The sequence below is a fragment of the Chiroxiphia lanceolata genome, chromosome 21 (assembly GCF_009829145.1).
Source record: "Chiroxiphia lanceolata isolate bChiLan1 chromosome 21, bChiLan1.pri, whole genome shotgun sequence".
Lineage (NCBI taxonomy): Eukaryota > Metazoa > Chordata > Aves > Passeriformes > Pipridae > Chiroxiphia > Chiroxiphia lanceolata.
The window spans coordinates 8,614,741-8,639,133 of record NC_045657.1 but is presented as its reverse complement, the minus strand read 5'-3'; positions in this window follow the sequence as shown (position 1 = coordinate 8,639,133).

Here is a 24,393-nt window from a genome sequence, read left to right as displayed (position 1 = left end):
AGACACCAGCAGGGAGTGGACATTCCAGGAACCACACTCTGCTCAGGAGGGTGCTACAGGGCAGGCTGGGAACTGGAAGGTGGCTCTGGGGGTGACGTTCTTTCCAGGCTTTCATTGCAAGAGTCCAGTCTGGAAGCCAGAGGACAGCAAGCCAAGGAGCTCAACACATCTGGGTCTGCAGAGGTGTTTGCCAGAAGAGCCTGACAAATGGATCTGTGCCTCCAAACCAGGCCCCTGAGGTGCCAGGCTGCAGCTGTGTGAGTGAAGATAATTGGTTTGAGCTTTATCTGCTTCAGATTACTGTGGCTGTTTTAGCCCTCATTAAGATACCAAAGTATTAGAGCTGGAAATACTTGTATAGATAATTTCATAAAGGAGAATAAATAAGTATTCCCTGTCACAAATCTACTTCTTGCTATAACAAACCACATAAAATCCTTCTGGGGATAAGTCAGGGCTAAGTTTGGAGGCTGAATCTGAAAACCTGTGAATTGTACATTAATACTGTTCTTTGTTTTTCCAAAATCCTCTCCCTGATGGGCCACAGGGCTCATCCCAGGGGCACAGAGAGGGGTTCATACAGTGGCAGAGCCAGAAGCAACCAGAGCTCCCTGCACCCAGAAAGATCCTCAGCCAAACCAAATCCTTCATCACTTCTCAAGGCTGCAATGGAATGTGTGGCTTCTGGGAAAGGCAGAACTAGAAGGAAACTTGCTTTGGAATGGACATAGCTGGGAAAAAACCCAGTTTCGGCTTTCCAGAAAGGAAAAAACCCAACAACCTTTTCCCAACTTTTAATTAAAAGGTTACTTTTTCCTAATGACTCATGATAACAGTCAGACCCTGAGCTTGCAGGCTCACACTCACCTCCCAAAATCTGTTTCATTAGTGTCAGATTGGCTCACTGGGCCCACAAGCACGAGGCTGAACGAAGCTCATGGGTTATCAGAGCCAGCAGGGAACAAACACACCACTGAAACCAAACTTCTGCCCACTTCTTTTGAGATTTTAGTGCATAATTATCAATACAGGGATAATTCTTAGCCCGAAACGAGCATCTGCACCTCTGCAGAGCCGTTTGCCTGTCTAGAGCTCCAGAAGGGTATCAGAAACCTGGTGAAGAACACATAAATTTTCCTGGCCCCAGCTGTGCCCCTCGAGGCTCAGTCATGTTTGCCCTTTTCATTCTTATTAACAGTGCATTCCCTACCAATGATGGCCCTGTTCATAAATATTTACAACAACTGGCTGAATGAAATCATACTTTGTTCCATCCGCCCATCTACACTCAAGTGTGTCAGAGAGCCTAAACTATTGCCCTGCCAAATCCAGAGACTTCATGAAATATAAAGCACTGTGCTCCAGGAGAGTTCAGCCAATTTTCATCAGCTGCAGATCTGCTTTTGTATATCTTTTACATTTAGGACCTCCTAACATCACTTGTTTCCTTGGTGTGCTGGGAGATATCCAGCCTACCTGTTTTGTCTGCTCTGGTTGCTGAGGTTTCTCGTGGTTTAGTTGGGAAGTCCCTCCTGAACTTCAGAAGCTTCAGGGCTTCACACACACCCTCTCACACTGCTCCCTAAATCCCTCAGCCTCACTGTGCTTCCTGTGTCTGATTTGCCAACCTCATCCATAAGGATGGGGATGGGTCTTTGCTCTGTTCTTTCCTGACCCAGTGTGTGATAAATTCAGCCCCAAGAGCTGTGTCAGGGCAGGGTCAGGTTGGATCTCAGGAAAAGGTTCTTCCCCCAGAGGGTGGTTGGGCACTGACCAGGCTCCCCAGGGCAGTGGGCACAGCCCCAAGGCTGCCAGAGCTCCAGGAGGGTTTGGATGATCCTCTGGGGCACAGGGTGTGACCCTTGGGGATGGTTCTGTGCAAGGCTGATGGTTGGATTGGATGATCCTCATGGGTCCCTTTTAAAATTCAGCATATTCTGTGATTCTGTGATACAAACTATGATGAGTCTCAGCCCTCTGACAGCTCTTATTGCAGTATATTTGCCCAGATGAGTTGGTGCTTTCTCTAAATGCACCGTTCAAGCACAGAACACCACACTGGATTTGGCTTTTTGGCCCAGGGCTTTGGGTTTTTCCACAGTTTATTTGCAGACTGAAGAAAACTTTCAGATGGGAAGAGGAAGGCTCTAAATCCACCCTCATTTCATCTTCCTCACAAGGAAAACCCAGACCTTTGATCCCATCACTGATTCTGCTGCAGTAGCAACAGGCCAGTTTTTTTCTTACAATATCTCTTTAGAGACAACGAGGCTCTACCCTTCTCAGTTTTGCCCTGTATTTCTATTTACCAGTAGACTGGATTATTTTTTTTTAATACAGCTATTAAATATAAATAGACTCATGTAATTCCAGCAGCTTTTCTGGTTGCTGCTTTTTTGTTGCGTTCCTGCCCACTGGCCACTGAAATTGCAGTTTAATGAAGGTTTTGGCTTTGCTGCATTTACCCTCATCAATCCTGAATATAAATAAAGTTTCAGCCTGTTGGATCCCAGTTTGAAGTGTGACATAATGCCCTATTTCACAATATTCAGAGACCAGGGGGGAAAAAGAGAAATCAAAAAAAGCACCGAGCCCTCAAAAAGATCAGCATTGGAATTCCCTGAACCAAATATGCTGCTTTTCCAAGGAAAAGCTTTGCCCTAAAACAGGCTGCTCCTTTTCATGTGTATATATCCCTTGCCTTATCTTGTCTTTCATACAAAAGTAATTGTATGTTATTCCCTGTAGTGGTAATGCACTTCCCAGGACTTAGATGAAAGGGCCCTCAGAGGATCCACGCTGCACCTTCAGTATACAGATTTTATACATTTCAGGTTTACTTGTGGTTTCTTTGTTGCTTTTCCTTGTTAAATCAAATGGGGGGAAAAAAATCAATAAAAAAGAATATATTAAATATGATCAAAGTTCAGGAGGAGGAGGAGTGACAGCCTTGCAATAAGTGCCCTGATAACTCCCAAGACACAGACAAATCATTTCATATTCTCTGTGCCTGAGTTCCCTCACCCACTGATACCTCTCTGTCCTTTATTTCTACCAACTTTTCTGGTCCTCTGCACATAACAGAGCAGACAAAAGCAGGACCTGTTCTAAGCCAAATACCAAGTAAAACCAATGCAATTGAGGACAAAATTTGACCAGGGTCCTCAATGGATTGCCCACCCCCCCCTCCAGTTTTAACTCAAATCAGAATTAAGTTCAATATCAAAAAGAAAGCATCCACTACACAAACCCACACTTTCCACAAACCTGGAATGTAGTGACATATTCACAAATGATATTAAAGGCAGGATGATACTGACTGACCATGTGATTCCAGCATATCCCTGCAACGGATCTCTTGGAATAGCTCCTCAACGTCCAGCTACTGTGAGGAATATTTATGAGGCATTCTGAGACGGGTTAAAGAGCCAAGGAGGAGGAGGCAGCAAACCAGCTGGCCTATCACACCTTCTCCATGGCTTTCCTGTCCCTGTTTGGAGGGAATGTGAGCTTCCCAAACATGTGTAGGACAAGCTCTAGGTCCTAAAGCTCCACCAGTGAGCTGAGCTGTCACCCACTGCCCTCCCAGACACAAACCGGTGGGAACCCAGGCCCTGCAGGACCTGCTGGGTTTGTTGTTTGCTCTGCAGTGTTTAAAAGTGCTGCAAGGAAGGCCAGGGGATGTTAAGCAGAGCCGTTCCTTTCCTGTCAAAATGTGTAAACATGAACAAATATGGGGCCTGTCTGGAGAACATCAAAGTCAAGTAACACTTAGCCCAGTGCAACACCCCAGAGCTGAGGGGGACAGAGCCTGAAAGAGTTCTTGTCTTGCATAGCTGCTGGGGAATGTCACCAGCCCGGGCTTGGAGCATGTGCTGGCTGTGTTTCCACACCCTGAACCTAAAGCCCTTCTTCTTCTATCTGCCTGGAGCCAGATTGTGTCAACCTTTTGTTTGCTTTCAAGTGTCCTGTCCTGCTTTTCTTGTAGCATCCCACGCCCTGAGTGCCAGATGCTGCTCGTCCAGCACTGACTGGCTGCATGTTAGGGCCTCGTGCAGAGTGGAGGAATCATTCCTTTGGTGTCACACAGAACAGAGACAAATGATGTGGCCACACAACCCTCTCAGGCTGTGTGGGTATCCACACTGAAACGTCTGCTGCTGTCTCAGCCACAGCCCCCAAACGCAGACTTGCTCCGCTCTCTGAATTGCACAGGTATGGAATTGTGGGGCAGTTTCATCCTTAAAAAACCATGAATAATCAGATCACAAGTCCTGTGTTTATAGACTGTTTATGTGAGGAAGATCCACAAGAAAAAATCTCTGCTTGGATTTAAACTTTAGAAGGATATGACATCCCATAGGCCAAGTGTGCTGCACACGGATTTGTATTCAGGGCCAGGTCTCTGCTCTGATGCAGCACAGCAGATTTTGGTGAAGTCATGTTGAGTAACAAGCTGGTCTTCCCTCATTAGTTCGTCATTTTGGGTCGCCCTTGCTATTTTAAAAGACTTGCCTGGGGTTTCCCATCCCAAAGATGACCTCCAGGCTGCCCTTTCTCTGTGATGACACAATGATCTCTAATTGCAAGCCCTTGAGAAAATCTTGTAAGAAGATTTTCTCAAGAAAGAGAAAGATTTTCTCAAGAAAGAAGAAATTGTGGACCATTTTTGATCAGCTCTCCCCTCACCCAGCTCAGGTTCAAAACAGTTGGCTGAGTGATTCAGCTGCAAAAATCAGCTAGAACACTACACAGCTTGTAATTATAACAGAAAACCAAGATCCACACACCACATCTTCCCTCCAGATGGGGAATTCCTTCTCCAAAAAGCTCTCTTTAAAGTGTGGACTGACTGTTACTTAACAAGAGAAAGAACAAACTGCTTTCCTTTAATTGTCTCTAGAAAAAAATTAATTTTCTCCCCCAGTTTTGGTGGGCTGCTGCATCTATAGCAGGTGTGCCTGGAGATCAGTAATGTTATTAATCCTCTGCAGAAGTCCAGACCCTCTGACTGAAGACTCAGGCTCTCTATAGATCCCAGAATTCCTACATGTTCAGGATGGACAGAAAAATCACCTCTGACAATTTTTTCCAAAGCTCTGGTAGAAGAGCTGGATCTCCTCCCACATAAAATAAGTGTTTCCTTTACCACTTACTCTTCTGGGAATGAAAAATGCTTTCATCAGGACACAGAAAGGAAGGCTTTTCTTGTATCTTTTGTGGGTCTTTCACTGGAGAAGTTGGACCACCAGAATAAACTCACTGAGAGACAACTAATGATCTGTGATCCCATGGGCAAAGCTCTCCTTCTTTCAGCCTGGAAAAGAGAAGCTTTGGGGTGACCTAATAATTGTGGCTTTCCAGTGCCTGAAGGGAGCCTAAAAGAAAGATGAAGAGAAACTATTTCCAAGGGCCTGGAGTGACAGGACACAGGGGAATGGTTTTAAACTGAGGTAGAGTAAGTTTAGATGGAATATTAGGAAGAAATTCTTCCCTGTGAGGGTGGGGAGGCTCTGGCACAGGGTGAAGCTGTGGCTGCCCCATCCCTGGAAGTGTCCAAGGCCAGGCTGGACGGGGCTTGGAGCCACCTGGGCTAGTGGAAGGTGTCCCTGCCCATGGCAGGGGGGTGGAATGAGATGATTTTTAAGGTCCCTTCCATTCTGGGAGTCTCTGATTCTATGACAGTTTACACACAAGGGCAACCCTGGCAGGTCACAAACCAGCAAAGCTCCACTGGGACAGCCCAGCATTAAACCCAAACTGATTTTTCTCCACACCTCCTGGGATTTCAGGACTGTTTTCACACAGATTCCAAGTTCCTTAACCAGAGCTGGGGCACATGTGCCAGCTCAGAGCTCACCTGGACAGGTCCATGGTTTCCTACTCCATTTCCAGGCTTACCTCCACCCTGAACCAGCCTGGAGCCACTCAGAAGATCCATGGGAGGATTTACTGCAAAAAGGAAATAAAAGAAAGAGAATGAACTTTCCCAGCAGTAGTTATTCCCTGTTGGAATAGTTATTCCCTGGTCCTGAGCTGGTTTGTTCCCTGCTCTGCCCCAGCAGCCAGGCAGCAACAAACACCTTTTCCCTGTGCCAGCTCTGCAGCTCGAGACCAGGTCACCCCACAAAACTACTTTCAGCAAATCCTTACGAAGGCGTCAAGCCCCAGCTACACTAAACCTGAATTTTTTTTCTGTTTTGCACAGCGAATTCCACCCCCCCCACAGATCCATGACCTAATTCAGCCTCGAAGGATCCAGCAGGAGCACACGGAGCAAAAACCAGCGAACAATCCGGAATTATGGCACCGCATCCCTCGCCCAGGATTTAAGCCATTTCATCCCTCATATGTTTTTGTTAACTCCAGACAGCTCTGCATGTGATTTGTGGCACGAGGCAGCCACACAGGGCACAAATGTTGTAGCAACAACTTAACAAATTCCTGTTCAGGGAGATCAAGGCAACATGACATTTGCAGAGAGCAGGATTAAGCTGCTTTTGTGTGATGCTCCAGAAGGTTTAGGAGCTCTTGACAATTGTTTGGAAAAGAGGGGACTTTTTTTTTTTTTCCCTTCCCCTAGAAAAAGATTCTTAAGGAATAAAGTGTGTTATCTACTTGTACAAAAACCAATCAGGCAGAAACGTGGCTGACATTACAGGATTCTGGATGAAAGAGGCAGTAATGGGAGGCAGATGCAATTTTGGGTGATTCAGGAGGCCAATCCAGACCAACAAAGTGGGTACACTTGGCAGGAAAGGAAGTGGAAACATCTCCCAAAAATACTCTGCTGACTTGACTTCACATCTGTTGGTGGAACTTATGAAATCTTCAGGTTTCATGGAGGCAACTCTGCTTGCTGGTGAGACACAAAGCTGATTCTCTGCGCCCCATTCTATTAAAAAATATCTAATTAAATTTTTTCATCTTGCTGTGCAGCTCGTTCGGCTTCTTGATTTGAAAGACAGAAGAGGCTGAATGAAAAGCTGTTGTTTGTGTGTATTTTAGGAATCCCTTTCCTGCACTTCCACTTCCCTGACAGCTCCCAAGAATGCAGACTTCCAACATTCCTCATTAAAAGAAAGCAATTTGGCTTCACTAAATGTATCAGACATGGGAAAACTAAGATCTAGGTATTTTGATGTTGACAGAATTTGACCATCTCAAACAAAAAGCTTCTGTAAACTTATTGTTATTGATGCTTTTCCCAGTAAAACTCATTTGATATCTAAAATCCTGGTTTTTTTGGTGTCACAGGATGGTTCATTCAGCTCATGTGCTGGGAAGGGCTCCACTTTGCCACCAGTGGGAACCATCCATCCAAAGCCAGTTAGGAGAAGAGAATTAATCAGCCTGGTAGAGCAAGGGTGTACATAATTTATGCACTTTATATGAAGCAGGAATTGATGCAAATTTAAATTTTTGAAATAAAAAATTGGGATAATGTCTATCAAATAAATAGAATTACATCTACTTAAGGAATTACCCACTCCCTGGCATTCCCACCACTCTCATGAGTGAAAGGCTGTAGAGGAATATTGTGACCTTTCAGGTGACAGACAGTTGTTATCCAACAGCCTCTGAAGGGAGAAGCACTAAGGGATAACACTGCACTGATAGAAAATAGATGTGTCAAACTGGGCCAAAATATCCTGAATTTTCTTCATCCTTTCTCTTTTTTTCCATCTGACTCCCCGCTTGAAACCTGAACGCCCTTCCAAGAGTTTAGTCTAAATCAGGCATATATATAAAGGTTAATATATAATGATATAGTACAAACAATAAAGCATCAAAAGACATTTGTAACTACCAGCACAACCAACTCCTGAGTAAATTTGAAGTAAGCCATGCCACAGCCTTGCCAACCAAAGCACACTGATGGAGATTGAAGCAGAGAGAAGCACTTTGATTCTGAATTAGACCCGCTGAAAATTTCATTTTTAGCCACATTGTTTCACCTGATCATTTTAGTGTTTTCTGAATGCACAAATTATGCTTCACCTACAATTTCTCTATTAAATTCTATCATCTGTAGGTCTATAATTTACATAGATCACTGAGATGAAACAAATAGATTTCCAAAGGGATTCTGTGGCACAGCACGAAATAACTACACAGCCTTACAGAATTCACGTACGTCTTAGAGTTTAGCTACATATTTCATAGAGAGCTCTTAAGTACCATGAAGCAATTCGTGAATCCTATGGAAAAGACCTCTCTGTTGGGCTGGTTTTCCTCCCTGCAAGGCAAAGGGACCTTGTGAGAAAGCACGTCCTGGAGGTCTGTGCCAGACCACCTACTGCCCCGTTCAGCACATGCCAGCAGCTGCAGGATGCCAAGTGGGCCAGTGGGTTTCTCTCCCCAGATGAACTGTTTGTGTCCTGGCAAGGGCCACAGGTTCAGCCCCAAGACAAAGGACCATTTCATTTCTCCTGCTTTCCTGTTCCACTTTTGTGGCTGCCTCTGAGTCTCTGTTGTTAAAAGCCAGTGATTAATTGAGCGCTGGGGAGCTGTCAGGATTATTTTTTTTAACCAGTGGACTATCCTCAACTCAGCTGGTAAATACTTTGAGCTGTTTGGTTTTTTTCCCCCTGAAACTTTATGCTCCTGAGTGCACAGTTTCCTCCTGGTTTGGTTGGGTTTCAGGTTATTTTTGTGAGGTTTCATTAAAGATTCTTTATCAGAATTTGCACTTGACAAAGCTCATGAAAACACAGGGAGCCCTTGCAATGGGCTAATGAGGCTACAGCCACTCCTCTCTCCCTAACTACAGTATAATCCAAAACAATTCTTTTTAATTCTGCAGAGAAGTAGAAAAATTAGGTACTGTGGCATAAATCAAAGTCCCATTAGTGCTGCTGCCATGTATCCTTGCCCGTGGTGGAGGGGTTGGAACTGGATGATCTTTAAGGTGCCTTCCAACCCAAACCTTTCTGTGATTCTATGCTGGGCAGGTCACACCACCAAGGGGTTGTTTTAGCACTGAAACAAACATCAAACTCTTGGTTTGAACACAATCTCTTCTCAAGGGACAGGTGGGGACCTTTATTCCCCAGCCACACGTACCTTTATTTCCCTGCCACACCCTGGCACCAGGGAGAGCTTCAAACAGACTCAAGGTCTGAGTATGTGCAACTAAGGAGTTGGCAACTAAGGGGTTGTTTTAGCACAGAAAAAAACACCAAAATCTTGGTTTGAACACAACCTCTCCTCAAGGGACAGGGGAGGACAAAGTCCATCACATGAGAACTGCTTCTTACCAAACTTCTGAGCGTTTCCAAAAGCTGAACAACCACCTCAATGAGCCACATGGACCTTTATTCCCCAGCCACACGTACCTTTATTTCCCTGCTACATCCTGGCACCAGGGAGAGCTTCAAACAGACTCAAGGTCTGAGTATGTGCTGCCATGGAAAAAAATCTTTCCTGCTCACTCCTTCAAATCTGCCTTATTTCAGGAGCTACAAGCTCTTCAGGATGGAAACAGATGCTTCTTGTACACACGGGCTGTGTTTGGAAGAGCCCCTGGAATTCATCATCACTATGGGTAACAGAGCCTTTTGAAATGTCCCTTTAGCCCTCAGCCAGGAGGGGCAAAGCACAACTAAAAGCACAGAAGTGAAGTTCTCTGCCTGCAGACATCAATGGGAATGTTGTCCTTGACTTCACTGGAGCCAGGCTTTCATCCAGTGTATTTGTGCTGTAGGTTTCCCGTGGTGAATAAATAGAAATGAGAAGCTGAATCCTGGCACCGGGGTTGTGAGTCAGACAATCAAGAATGTGCACTATGCATTTCTGCAGGAGAATCAGGCTTTTAGGGCACTGCTGGCTGGATACACAGCCATGTGAAATTGTGCAGCCAGACAACACGACTTCTTTAGCAGGGGCAACAACCTCCTGCCTGTTTGCTTTTGTAGACAGGAAGCCAGCGGGGTTATCAGACCCCAGAGAAGTTTTGCAGATCCAGAGTTGCTCTGGGAAGCACTCAGGGTTGTTGGGAACGCTGGGGAAAAAGGGATATGAAAAGAACATTGTCAAAGCCGGGACAGCCCCTGTCAAAACCTACTGTGCAAACACAACAGGCCATGAAAGGGGAGTTTAATGTTTTATAACCCCAAGGGACGTTTGGTCCCAAGTGAGAATTTTTCCCCATAACTCAGCTGAAAAATTCTGTCTTTCATAGGAACTTACTCTTTCTTCTCTTTGGAATAGTGATTTATTTCCACCCCAATTTTTACAATTGTTAATAGTTCTCATGCTTTATAACCACATGTTTGTCACTTTGGAATTATTCTTTACGTTCATTAACTGGGAGCTGTTTGATGCTACGTTGTCATTTTCCATTAGGAACATTTGACTGGAAAAAAATAATCCAAGCTGTTTGAGGTGAGTATTAAAAACATATCTCCAAATCTTTTATGCTGCTCCTTTCTGTGGTTTGATCTATCCTTTGTCTGTTACATATTGGAAAAATTACACCACCCCTATTACGTTGGGGTTGTTTTAAAACACAAATTATGTGTTTTAAACATGTAATTTTGACTGTATAAACTGTACCAACGGTCCCAGTTTTGGGTATCCAAAGTCACTGATCATTTTGGAAAAAAAAAAAATAAGTGAAAAATTATAACCAACGTGCAAAGAAGGATTTCTGGGATCTGTGTAATCAGAAACATTTTTCTAATTGCCTTTTATAGCTTATGTCTTCTCATATGCAAAACAACACCCATCTAGTTTGTAAGATGGATGAAAGACAGGTTGAAAATCAGGTTGTATTGGCATCCAATGGTTCTAAAGACAGGGGGGTTCCTCTTTTCTCTCGGTTTTTTGGGTTTGTTTGGTTTTTTTTCTGTAGTAAATCACACACTGAAGGTCTAGTTCTTCACAAACTCACAGGTCTGTGGCACACAATCCTTTCTCCACATGTCTTTGAACATCACCAGTCACCTGGGAGCCACAAGGGCCATTCCAGAGCTGCATCCACATGTGGATCTCACTCAGCACAGCCCAAGGGAGGGCTGGAGGAGCAAGACCTGCCCCTAAACTTCATGTTCTCCATATGAAGCAACATGATGTGCTGCTTTAAGAGCCTTTAAGGGAGATGAGTCCAAAATCCTGGAGGTTTTCCTTCTTTGGATCATCCTCACCTCCCTTTTCTTCTCCTCTTCTCCACAGGGAACCTGGGGTTGTGGTGCACAGACTTTCCATGTCTGCAGTTGCTCAGATCCCCTTGTTGTGGTTTCTTAGGAGCATTCCTGAGCCGTGAACTCGTTCATTCTTCCAGATCCTTCCAGCAGGGAATCCAGTCCAAGTGGCTGGTATTCCCCCCTCGAGGTGGACAGACAGAGCTCAGCTGGTTTGCATGAGGAGCCTGAGCTCCAGAGGGTGGCTGAGGCTACAGGCAGCTGCTGATACTGCCTGGATCACAGCAGGATGTGCAAACTTCACATTTCCATGGAGAGACATCATCGTTCTGGAGCTCCCTGAAACAATCCCAACAGCTGCTCTTCTGGCTTTGTTGACGCAGATACCTCGGAGTGAGATATATGGAGGCCTGTGCCCTTTCCCTTCCTCCAGACTCCTTTTAATATCCATTTAATCATGTTTACTGTTTTTCTCTTTAATCCAAATGATGATTTCAAGCAGCTCAGTCAGCTGCATGCATGACTTTGAGGGAAAGATATGTATACACACCGTTAGGAAGTTGTTGCCTGCCCAGCTTGGGGCTGAACAGCCACTGAACAGTGAGGATAACACAGCTCAGGGACTGATGAACCACAGACAGGCCATAAATTTCAGCTCTTTGTTCACTTTGGATGTGCTGACATCCAGCAGGCAGACAGGAGTTTGTTCTACCTGTGTTCAGGTCAGACAGAGCTTCGACATGAATGTAGTTTTTAAAGAATTACAGACTGGTCTGGGTTGGAAGAGACCTTAAAAATCATCTCATTCCACCCCCTGCCATGGGAAGGGACACCTTGGAGCCCAGGTGGCTCCAAGCCCCGTCCAGCCTGGCCTTGGACACTTCCAGGGCTGGGGCAGCCACAGCTTCTCTGGGCAACCTCTGCCAGGGCCTCTTCAACCTCTACAGGGAGAAATTCCTTCCCAATACCCCATCTAACCCTGCTCTCTGGCAGTTTGAAGCCATTCCTCCTTGTCCTGTCACTCCAGGTCCTTGTGAATACTTTCTCTCCATCTTTCTTGCAGGCTCCTTTCAGGTCCTGGAAGGCCACAGTTGGGTCACCCCAAAGCTTCTCTTCTCCAGGCTGAACAATCCCAATCCTCTCAGCCCTTCCTGCCAGCAGAGCTGCTCCAGCCCTCTGATCATCTCCATGTCTCTCCTCCTTTTGCCCAAATCAGTGAGGTCTGCAGAGATGTGGCAGGTACAAGTTCAGGCACAGAGTCCTGTGGGGTTTTTTTGTCAGTTCAGTGCATGTGCTAAACCAGCTCACATTTGCCTCCAAAAAGACCACGTAGGCACAGCCTTAAACACTCAAAACCTGCAAACCAGCTCCTCGTTTACCCCAGGTTGACAATTTGAAGGTTCCTGTTGTTTGTTGTGATGTTGCTATGGTGATTACCTGGGCAGGTGTCTGACTCAGATGACTGAGTTTAAAACTATTAGCCCAAGGTAACACTACATTCTCACCTACAGTTACTGTTTGGAGATGTGCTTCCCGGGTTTCCAGCTGTGTGGAACCTCCTGAGCTTCCCACAGACCTCCCAAGCTCCCAGGCAGGTGCTGCAGCTGCCAAGGCCGTGGGCAGTGGTGGCTCTTCTGATGGAGATGCTGAGGCTGATGCATCAGTTCTTCCTGAATGGGTTTTGATTAGATGTTAGGACACCAAAAACTCCCTCAAAAAGGGCAGGGGAAGAACATAAGATGGAAAACTCGTAGGCTGAGATAAGGACAGGGAGATCACTTAGCAACAGCAGCCATAGGCAAAACAGACACCTTAAAGAAAATAATGTATTGCAAATTAAAATATGTTGAGAAAGTGAGAAACAAATTGAAACACCTTTGCCTACCCCACCCCTGTCTTCACAGTTTCACTCCTAATTCCTCTGTTTTCCCCCCAGCCCTGAGCAGTGCTGGGAGACAGGGAATGGAGGGTTATGGACAGTCCATAACTCTTCCTGGCGCTCTTCCCTCCGTATGCTTTTTACCATGTGGGTCCTCCAAGGGTCACAACTCCTGTCAGAAAACACAAAATACCCTCCTGCTGTAGCCTGGGGTCCCTCCAGGGCTGCCCTCTGGCTCCCTGCTCTGTTCCCCTCCATGGGCTGCAGTGAACACCTCCTCCCCTCCTCCTGGTGACCTGGCCGTTCACAGAGCTGCTTCCTTACACTTTTTTCCTCCCCCTCACTGCCCGTGTGACATTTTACCTCCTTTTAAAAACCATTTTTCACCGAGGTACCACCAGTGTAACTTGCAGGTCCAGCAGTGAGGAACCTGCAACAGGCTGTGCCAGGCACGGGGCAAGGCTGGCCTGTCCTCACAGAGACCCTCACACCCTCCCCAGGCCAAAAACCTGGAAACCCAAACACCCAGGACACACTTTTATAAGCTTTACTCAACGTGTCTGGGCTTTTTTTATTTTTAACAGCTGAATCTTTGCCCACAAAAGTCCACGGAAATGCCCGTGGAGCTCCCTCGTTACAACGACAGAACAACCCCCACGCTGCGGGTCAGACACCGAGCAGCACGTCCAGCCTCTGACCCAGACTCTGGCTGAAAGTTTTGCCAAAGTTTGTTCCTGTTGCACAGGAGCACCGACTCCCTGCTCTGACCCAAGGGGAAGCAGGAGGTGTGGATTCCTGGGGGCACCCACGGACACCTTGTGATGAATAACCCAACGTTCATCTCCCCGCGGAGCAACCCCCGGGGTGAGTCAGCATTCCAGGATGTCCCAGGCTCCTGTTCCAGCAGCACATGCTCACACAATTCCACTGCTATTTAAGGTCATTCCTTGCTGCTGCAGGGCCCGAGGCCAAATCGTGTTGGCGGGGCTGGAGCCAAGTCCTCCTCCCAGACGCTCCCCTCGGCCGTTCTGTCACATCCTCCCTCCCGGCTGGGGTGGCTTCCTCCTCCTCCACCACCTCCACATGGCACTGCCGGGGCGACAGGGGACATCTCTGTCCCAGAAGCACAGCTGGAGCTTGGCTTTCTGGCCTGGGAAGCAGGGAAATCACTCACCAGCACAGCTGGGGCTCCGCTCAGGCCGTAAATGGGGAGCTCAGGGCCTTGTTACGCGGTTTCCTTGAGCACTTACACAATTGTTTTCTTGTGACTGTGCATCCGGGACGAAGCCTGTGGCACATGGTTCTTTGGGACAGTGCAGTCTCTTGTGCCTCCATAAATCACAGAGGATTTCTGAGTAATCCTACCTGGGTGAATATAGCAGCCCTGAGCCAGGAATGCTGCCCAGATGCACAGGATGGAGGTTTTCCCCCAGTACCCCATTTCGTTGCAATGAAAGACATTTGAAGACACAGGGAGACCTTTCCCACTCCTCTTTTATGAGGGTGGAGGTAGATGGAGTTTTAATGCCACATCTTTCTTGCTGAGAACACTTTGTATTCGTCATCCGTTCAGTGATGTCCCAGCTGCTGACAAAAATACTCCTCAGCAAAGAAAACCCAACCCTAAATCCAACAACAACTTGAAATAATGATAAATAACTATAGGAGTGGTGGAAAACTTCATCTGAGAAGGACACTAACAGCAAAGGATTCAGCTTTGCTTAACCTTCATTGATTTCTCTTCTCTCGAATATAGGGCCCTTGCTCCAGAAATGGAGGGGTTAGAAATAAGGGTGCCAGCTAAAGATGTGTATTCAACAATTTGCCCCCAACCAGAAACCCTGTGTGATCTCAGGTAACACACAATCCTTAATGTCACTGTCCTCCACCTGGAAAATCCCATCCTCAATCCTGCCCTTACAGGGGTGTCACAGAGCAAGATTAGGAGATGCTGCTTTAAGATCAAACCCAATGAGATTTATATTCTGATTTCAGAGCAGGAAAATCAGACAAATTTCTAAGCAAGCCTAAAAATAGCACTTTAAATTCCACTTCTGTCTCAGTGATGCTTTTTTAATTCCACTTATGTCAACACCTCATTTACCTCTAATCTATTCACGTCTCCAGCTACAGCTGAGGTGAGAACCTTCACATTTAGAATAAGAATCTTCAAAGGACTAGGTAAATAAAGACAGGTTCTTGATCCCATGCCCAGCCATTTGGGATTACTCAGTAATGCAAGCACTTCATTAATTATCACAGTAACAAAGGAGGCCTCTCATAAGGTTTTGCAGGAAGACACCAGTGCATTGAATGACAGATTGGTCAGATACTAAAAACTACCAGGTGAGAGGTGAAGCCTGAAGGAAATCCAGGGTTAAATTCTGGACTGAAAGGAGATGTTTTCCTCCAGAATGGTCTCATAGTGTGGGTGAATCCTGCCTCACACAAATCCACGAAGACAACAAGTTGTGCTCTTCTCTTCATCTCAGACCAACAGCCAAAGCCATTTAGGGTGAAGGAGACTCAGGACCCAGCCCCAGCTTGCTGGATTTGGATCAAGGATGGGAACCCTGGAGTCCAAGCTCCCACAGCAGTCACTCATTACCCGCTGGCAGCCTCTCAGCTGCTCCTCATGAACTTGCTCTGCTTTGTGTCACTGGCTAAACATTTCTTGGAGCAAGGGCAGGAAGCTGTTCCCATATTTTTATCATATTTTATATCAAGTGGAGCATTTGGAATGGGAGAGCAACTCAGCCCAGATGAGCTGCTAGAGAAGAGTGAATCCAAGTCTTTAAGCCAGGCAGAAGAATTTAGTAGAGAAACCCAGGGTAGAACAGGGGACACTTTCACCTGAAGTTTTTTCCCAGGAAATCAAAGCCCTCTCTAAGTTCAGATGCTGAATCAGACAAACAACTTAGAAAAGGCAACATCCTTGGTGTGGAAAGTACTAGAATTTAGCTGTGAAAGAGCTGCCAACTACATTAGTGTTGTTATGGATGAGCACAAATGAGCAGAAATTTAATCATTGATTTTAGGAGTTAAAATTAAGATTCAGAGATTTGGGGAAATCAGGACAAGCTGAGTGAGAGCACAAAGAATAACTGCAGGACCTGTGCAGTGGATTTCTGTGTTCAGGGGGACAGCAGGACACCCAAGGGCCTATAGACAACCTTCCTCTCCTGCCTGGAAATGTTAAATCACGTCCTCTTGGATGTATATAGTCAGATCACACCATTCCATGTGTTGTAAGAGCAAAGGAATAATCACTCCTAATTTTAACCATATCAAGATTCTAAGAAATATTCACCATGAGTAGATTGTTAATTCATATTTCAGATGAGAACTGAAGTGTGAAAATTGCATCCTGGGAGCCATCCAAGACAGAACAGGTAAAAAAAAGGATCAGAAAAGTTTTCCTGTCATGAAGTTCCCTCTTCTATTTTCCTGCTCATTGCTAGAAAAGATGATGAATTTCCCTGGAGTTTGTAGTCTGGGCATCTCTTCAGAAACAACAAAGCAACTATAAAAGCTGGTGTATGACAATATGCTTGCTGGATTTTTATGAGGTTTATTTCTTAACAAGATGGTGATTCATTTGTAAATTCGGAGCATGGTTTGTTGTGTAACCTCCTTTTACATGTCAGTCAAACATCAAATGGAGAAAATGAAATAGTGGCATTCTTACCAAGGAGAGGAGATCCTTTTTCTGTCAGAAGAAAGTTGCTTTGTCTAAGGGTTGGTTTCTTGTTTGTTTTTTTTTTTCCAAGCATATCACAAGTGTGCCAAGAACATATAAATAAAATACAAATGATATGTACTTCAGAGAAACAAAAAGCCAAGATATGGTTTGAATTTAGGACAGCTGCAAAGAGGTGATGCTTTCTGAAGCAGTTATGTAACTCCAACGAGTTCCACACTTACCAACCACAAAAAGTACCCTGGTTTCTGCTGGGAGAGAGTTAATTTTCCTCCTGGTAGCTGGTGCAGGGTCTGGTTTGGATTTAGGATGAGAATGATGTTGGTAACAGAGGGATGTTTTAGTTGTTGCTTATACAAAGTCAAGGACTCTTCAGCTCCTCATGCTGCTCTGGCAGGGAGGAGGCAGGAGGGGACACAGCCAGGAGAGCTGACCCCAGCTGATCCCAGAGATATTCCATAGCATCTGTGTCCTGCTCAGCACACAGAGCTGGGGGGGGGGGGGGGGGGTTGGCTGGGAGGTTCCTGGGGGACTGGCAGAGCCTCAGCTGGGAGAGCAGTGAGTGATTGCACTGGGCATCACTTGCTTTGGATATCCCTTTAGTACTCTTATTTTCCCTTCCTCTTCTGTCCCATTAAACTGTCCTTATCTCAACCCAGGAGTTTTACTTTTTTCCTAATTCCCTCCCCCACTGGCCCAAGGGGCAGTGAGGGAATGGTTTTGTGGTGCTCACTTGCCTGTGGGGTTAAACCCCAACCCCTCCTCAAACCCCAGAGAGCTGCACAGACTCCTCTTTGCTTCCACACTTGGGGAAAAATGGAGTGACAAGGAGATCAGGCACTTTCCCTGGTGTCAGGCAAATCCTTATTTCTACCAATCCTTATTTTACAGAGAAAACAGCATCGGGATTCAAGCAGAAAAAGCCACTTATTCAAAACTTGCTGCTTTTGTTTTTGTTCCCCCAGTGCTGGTCCTGAGGAAGGGGCACAGCTGGAAGGCTGAGCTGCAGGAGAACTGCAAAACTGCTCAAAAATGCAAGAGGATTTTAAACAGAAAGGGGGGGGGGGGTGTTAGGTCAGATGTTAAGAAGAAATTCTTTACTCAGAGGGTGGGGAGACCAGATTGCCCAGAGAAGCTGTGGCTGCCCCATCCCTGGAAGTGTCCAAGGCCAGGTTGGACAGGGCTTGGAGCAACCTGGGCTAGTGGAAGGTGTCCCTGCCCATGGCAAGTGGGTGGAACAAGATGATTTTTAAAGTCCCTTCCCACCCAAACCAGTCTGTGACTCTCTGATTCTAAGATATACTGTGAAAGTTTATGATGAGGTGTAAAAATCTGCAAATTGTGGAAGAGGGCTCAGCAAAACCTCTTGAAGGATTGTGAAAACTGGCTGAGTTTCTTGTAAACTTTTAGTCTGGTTGAACAGAAAGGCTGACAGAAAGAAATATCGGCATACTGGGGAGAAAATGTTAGCTCTGAAAGAATGAATATGTTGCAAAATAACAAGTTTTTTCCCAGGGAAAAAAAAAATGTGGAAATCTTAGTGACACAAGAAGGAAAATGGGTAGCAGAGCTCTCTGCAGCACCTCCCACCTGCTGGAGCTGTGACACTCGGGGTAATTAGGGAGAGCAAACCACTGCAGGGAATGGAGGAAAACATGGATTTCAGGAAGCAGAAAGACAAAGTGATCTTTATCACTCACAAATTAAACCCTGAGCCCAAGGGGTACAGCAAAGTGCACATTCAGCCTGGTTTCTGTTCTCACAGAAATGGAAAGAATTACTTCCAGTGAAGTTTTCCTTTAAAAGGGCTGGTTATGAAAGTCACTTTTGTGAAAATTAATCAAAGGCTGCCCCTACTATGACTTCTTGTTCTCCTTTTCAGGAGCCTGAGGTCTGTTGCTGTCTGTTGATCCCATTCCAATGACCCCATTAGAACTCAGGAAAGCAGAACTCACCTCCCTTCTCATTCACTGCTTGTTCAAGAGCTCACAGACCATTTACATTTATAGTGACTGTAAATAATGCAATGTTTTGGTATGAAGGGGCAATCCTAAAACATTTCTGAAATAAGATTTTTTTTTTATCCACTTACATTTAGAAGGGATAACCACATCTTCCTCATATTGTCCCTTGTGGCTGCTAATCCTTCTCCAAATATTGCTTTTACACAGGAATGAACGTGCAGAGAAGCTCTGGCATGACTGTGCACCAAACCCTCTTCTCCTAAATGGAATATTCTTGGTTATTGAAGCAAAAAACAGTCTTGTCTTAATCATTTGCCCTCATTTCTACTGGTTTTCAGTTTGGTACATGCAATTTTCCAGCAAGGCATGCACAATCCATCTCAATTCTAATTGAACCCATATATTCAAAAAGAGCATTTTTCACCCCCAAACTGTGCTTCAGGATTATTTTTTACTTCTGGAAGAATCCTGCTCCTGAGTTTTCTTCTCCTTGCAGCCCATTGCTCCCTCATTCACTGGCTTGCTTTTGCTTTTTTTTTTTTTTTAAGACTGTGTTCTAGAAACAAAGTTCTGAGCAAAAAACTCTCCACTCCTTCTGCCTTCCCTTCTCTGAGACACTTGAGAAGTTTTCCTGTTTCATAAAAACGGTGTTAAAACCAACAACTCTGTTGCAACACTTAAAAAACATCCTGCCAAATACCTCAGACCCTACAAATATTCAAAGCAAATCAGTCCAACTCTTATTCCCCGAAATGTTCTGCTCCTTTCTAGTGCAGAGCAGGAGTTTGGCCCGTTGTCCCACACGAGGAATGATTTGCAGGGACAACCCACGTCACTGGGAATGTCTCAGAGCCCGACTCAGTCCCAAATTCAGGCCAACAGGAGGATGTTTGACACGTTACAGCATCAGGGCTAAATCCAGTCACTGCTGCATCTGCACAGGGATGGATCTCACTGGCTCAGGAGGAATGCAAGTGGGATGTTGGAAGGAGGGAAACTCGTGTTTGTCACCCACGTTCAAACCACTAACGTGAGGCAATCCCGACGCAGACGACAGTGAAACACAGGGCCTCGTGTTCCAGTGGTGAAATCAGAACATCCTGAGGAGAACAACCACTGCAGGGACTGTCAGACCTGTTCTTTTGGACAGTGAGGTGGATTCAGAACAGGTCCCAGAGGTCATGATCGGTGGCACAGGGTCTGGTTGGGGGCCTGACACCAGTGGTGGCCCCAGGGTTCAACACTGGGCCCAGAATTGTTCGACTCACCCAGCAATGACTTGGATGAAGAGGTCGAAGCTCCCTCAGCAAGTTCACAGAGGACACAAAGCTGGCAGGAGGGGCTGAGCAGTGACCAGATGAGTCCAGAGGAGGCACCAAGATGAGCAGAGGGCTGGAGCAGCTCTGCTGGGAGGAAAGGCTGGGAGAGTTGGGATTGTTCAGCCTGGAGAAGAGAAGCTCTGGGGTGACCTAGTATGGCCTTCCAGGACATGAAGGGAGCCTGCAAGAAAGATGGAGAGAGACTATTTACAGGGGCCTGGAGTGACAGGACAAGGGGGAATGGCTTCAAGCAGGGAAAGTTTAGATCAGAAATCAGAAAAAATTGTTCTCTGTGAGGGTGGGGAGGCCCTGGCCCTGGTTGCCCAGAGAAGCTGGGGCTGCTCCATCCCTGGAAGTGTCCAAGCTCAGGTTAGACAGGGCTTGGAGCAACCTGGGCTACTGGAAAGTGTCCCTGCCCATGGCAGGGGGTTGGAATGAGATGACCTTTAAGGTCCCTTCCAACCCAAACCGTTCTGTAATCCTATGATCTCCCAGAGGACTGTGCAGCCCTCCAGAAGGACCTCAACAGGTTGGAGAGATGGGCAGAGAACCATCTTAAACTCCACAAAAGCAAATACAGGGTCCTGCACCTGGGGAAGAACGACCCCATTCAACAGAACAGGCTGGGGGTGACCTGTTCTAATCACCATATTCACCATATCCCACATCCTCACATGTTCTCTGTAGCATGTTCTGGACTTTGCAGCAACATCAGAACATTTCATTACAAAAGCTGATTGGGAAAAAAAAAAATTAATGATCCATCTAATAGAAAAGGTAAAACTTGAAAGAGATTTTTTTTCACGCCACATCAGGATGAAATCAAATCATTTTCATCCCGCTCAGAAAATGAAATATAAACCTCAAGAAATTGCTCAGAAATGAGTGGCCATTGCACTGCCAAGAATTGTGCTAAAGTGGGTTTAAGTTGCTGCTCAAAGGGTCCCCATGTCAGGAGAGCATCTTAATCAGGAAGAGAGTAAATCTTTCCTATCAGAGCTGCACCACTTTTAGATAAGGAGCTGAACAGAGGTTTGGTGACCTGATGACCCTCCCAAACAGGACTGAGTTGCCACAATTCACTTCTCCAAAAAAGGGATGACCTGAATGTGACTTCACCCGGTGCAGCCTGGGACACTTCCCTCCCCTTGACTTCCACCACTGATTCCAGTCAGGGAGAAAAAACCCTTCCAGATAAGTGTAATCAGAACTGCTCCATTTCCAGGAAGGGTTCTGGAACCCTACCAGGGTTTTCAAAAATTCCCAATGACCCGCTCAGCCTCTTCTGGTGGTTAAAATGACCCTTTGCATCAATTTGAACATGGAGCTTTTTGGAGAATCCTGGCAGTGTTTGCAGCTTGACTCTGGAAAACTGAGCCCTGCAAACACCAGCAGCACGGGGGATTTTTGAAGATGATCCTGCCAATAGGAAGAAACCATCAAGCAAAACAAACCCCTTGGAAAATCCCATTTCAGGAGGCCAAAGAACAAGTGTGGCCATTTTCACATCTGAAGATTACTAAGAGCTCTGGGTTGTTTTTTCTTTTATTATTATTTCTGTTTGGGGTTTTATTGATTGTTTCTTTGGAGGTGGCTTGGTGTTGTCAGTGTTTTTTGTTTGTTTGTTTGTTTTTAAAATGCCATTTTAGGACTCAAGAACCAACTCTCTGTCCTCTGAAGGTCTTCAGTGGGTGCCTTCAGCAAGGGCAGCTATGACACCAATATTTCAGATCAGAGTGTCCAGCAAATCCCTCCACTTGGAGAAATCCAGTTTCAAGAGGCCAAAAAATAATTGCTGAAAGCTTCACATCTGAAGGCTATCAAGCTGCTTTTATTATGATTTCAGGTTTATTCTATTTTAGTGTCTTTAAAAGAACCAAATCTCATTTGTCAGGTAGTAAATATATTAAAGTCTTTGTGAAACAGTTCATTACCAAAACAAAAAAGACATCAAAAAGCAATCAAAAGCCATTTGTACATCATCTTCCCCTGGGAATTTAATGCTCTTAATTGCTATTTTACACTGATCATCGTTTTTTTTTTTCACTAGCTGGGAAGGAAACAAATCTCATTTGTACCAAAGAGCAAAGTTGATCTGAATGTCTAAACCAGCTACAAGCTCTGACACACCATGGGATTAGATTTGTTTCATTTTCTTATTTTCCATTGAAAGAGGAAGCTGGAATCCATGGTATTTTTCACTCCCTGGATTTAGAGCGTCTCCCCGGGAACGTCTGTTATCTAAACATTTTACTTTGCAAATAAACAAGTTCGGACTGCAGAGTTGTTTGCACTCCAGTAAAAGAAATGAATGTTTCAAAGCAGAGTCATGTGCTGAAAATAAAACCCACCAAAAATATAAACAGATCCCTATTCACCCATTGGGCCATTAATTCTTCTGTCAGGAAACACTTGTGGGCACAGACATCACTTGAGAAACTCACATTTTAGGTTTTGATCCTTATCACAGCAAGAACAGCTAAACCCTACCTAAGTGCCTTTAAGAGCTGACTTGTGTAGAAGATCCTCTGCTCCAGCACAGTAAATTGAAAAAAAAAAACAACCCTGGCAGATGGTAGAGCATCATCTCTTCCCAAATCTCACTCATCACTGGGTTTCTGCCACTTCTTTTAAGCACAGTCTGAAGTGACAATCCAAAGCACAATTGTGCTTGGCCAACTGAGCTCTGCTCTCCCAGAGCCTCCCCTGGGAACGTGCAAACTCACTGCAGTTCTGAAGGCTTTACTGCCCTTTGCCAAAAGGTCACAGCAGCTTCTTGTAGGGAAAAGAAGGGAACTCGTTCCCCAGTGAGTGTTTTCCTCACCATTTCCCCACTGCAGTTCATCTGGGACTCTGGGGAACAGGCTCCAGGATGTTACAGGGGTGACACTTCAGGAGAGCCACCTGTAGCTTCGGATTTGGATGGGCATGAACTGGAGGAGCAGAAAAGACATGAACTTGGATGGTTTTCAGCACTGTCTCCTCTTTAACTGATCACTTATGATCAGAAAAGAGCAGCAAACCCAGCCCTGCAAGGGCAGCTCTCTGAACACAGCCCTGAACCCACAGCTCACTGTCCTGGGAAGAGACAGGCAAGAGACCACAACTTTCCCACTGAACCCAGAAATCTAAGTGATGCTAAACATGAGATTTTTTTCCCCTTGGAAATTCAGGGTGTAATTACCTTTATAGTGTCTTCTACCTCTTTGGTAGATGGTCAGACCCTTCAGTTGTCTGGTTTTCAGGTTGTTCCCCAACCATGTTGGGTGAAAAAGCTCTGGCCAGGCAGCAGCTCCCTGTTTGCCTGGTCCTTCCTACTGTGCTTAAAACAACCCCAGGAGAGTTAACAAATCCAGGCAGGGGGAGAGTTTCACTGCCCTCTGCTTTCCAGAGCAATGGCCTGAAACTCTGGAACCACTTGGACTTGGCAGTGCTGGGTTAATAGTTGGACTTCAAAGATCATCCAAGGAGTGTTTGGACAACACTCTCAGGCAAATAATGGGATTATTGGGGTGTCCTGTGCAGGGCCAAGAGCTGGACTTTGATGCTCCTTGTGGATCCCTTCCAATTTAGAATATTCTATGCTTCTATTATCTTAAAGGCCTTTTCCAACCCCAATGATTCTCCAGTTCTAAGCAGTGGGTTTCTCCTCACCTTTGCCATGCCAGGCTGGCTTTTTGCTACAGTTATATTCCCTGCAAATGTGTTCAAGCTTTCCCACCTTTTCTCACATCTTGATGTTGAGCATTTCCCCCACCTTTAGGAAAAATTACCCAGGAGTTTCTGGAAGTGCTCAGCCCTTGTTGTACCCACAATTACTTTGCACACAATGCACAATTCCAACCATTAAGTCACTTTTCCAAGGAACACTCTGAGGCTTTAACATGAATCCCTGTAAAAGCTATCAACTATCTGCAAGGATCCTGCTCCCTCCCGAAATATTTCTCTGCTAAAGACATTACTGTCTCACAGGAAATCATTACCTTCCAGGCACACACTACCTACCTCAGACTTTTAGGTCACATTACTATCAAAAGTTAAACTCAGAATTATGCCTAAGCTGGGATGATCATTACCTGTTTGTACAGGCAAGGTACCCTATTCATGTGCTGACCACACAGAGACATCCCCTTTGGTATAGGATGGAAAATGCAAACACACTAAAATGGCCTTGTTTCTTTTAAAAATAGGATAGAATAAAGGGCTCCTTCATTCCAGGCAAGTCCTGAGGAAATTGGAGCATTTTGAGCCCCATTCCTTTGGATTACCTGCTAACATCTCCATTTCATTCAGAAACCTGTGGGTTTGTGCAGTAAGAATGGAATTCCCCCCTTCCCAGCAGGAAAAGAAACAGTGGTATCCAAAGATTAAGCAAAGGGAGCCACAA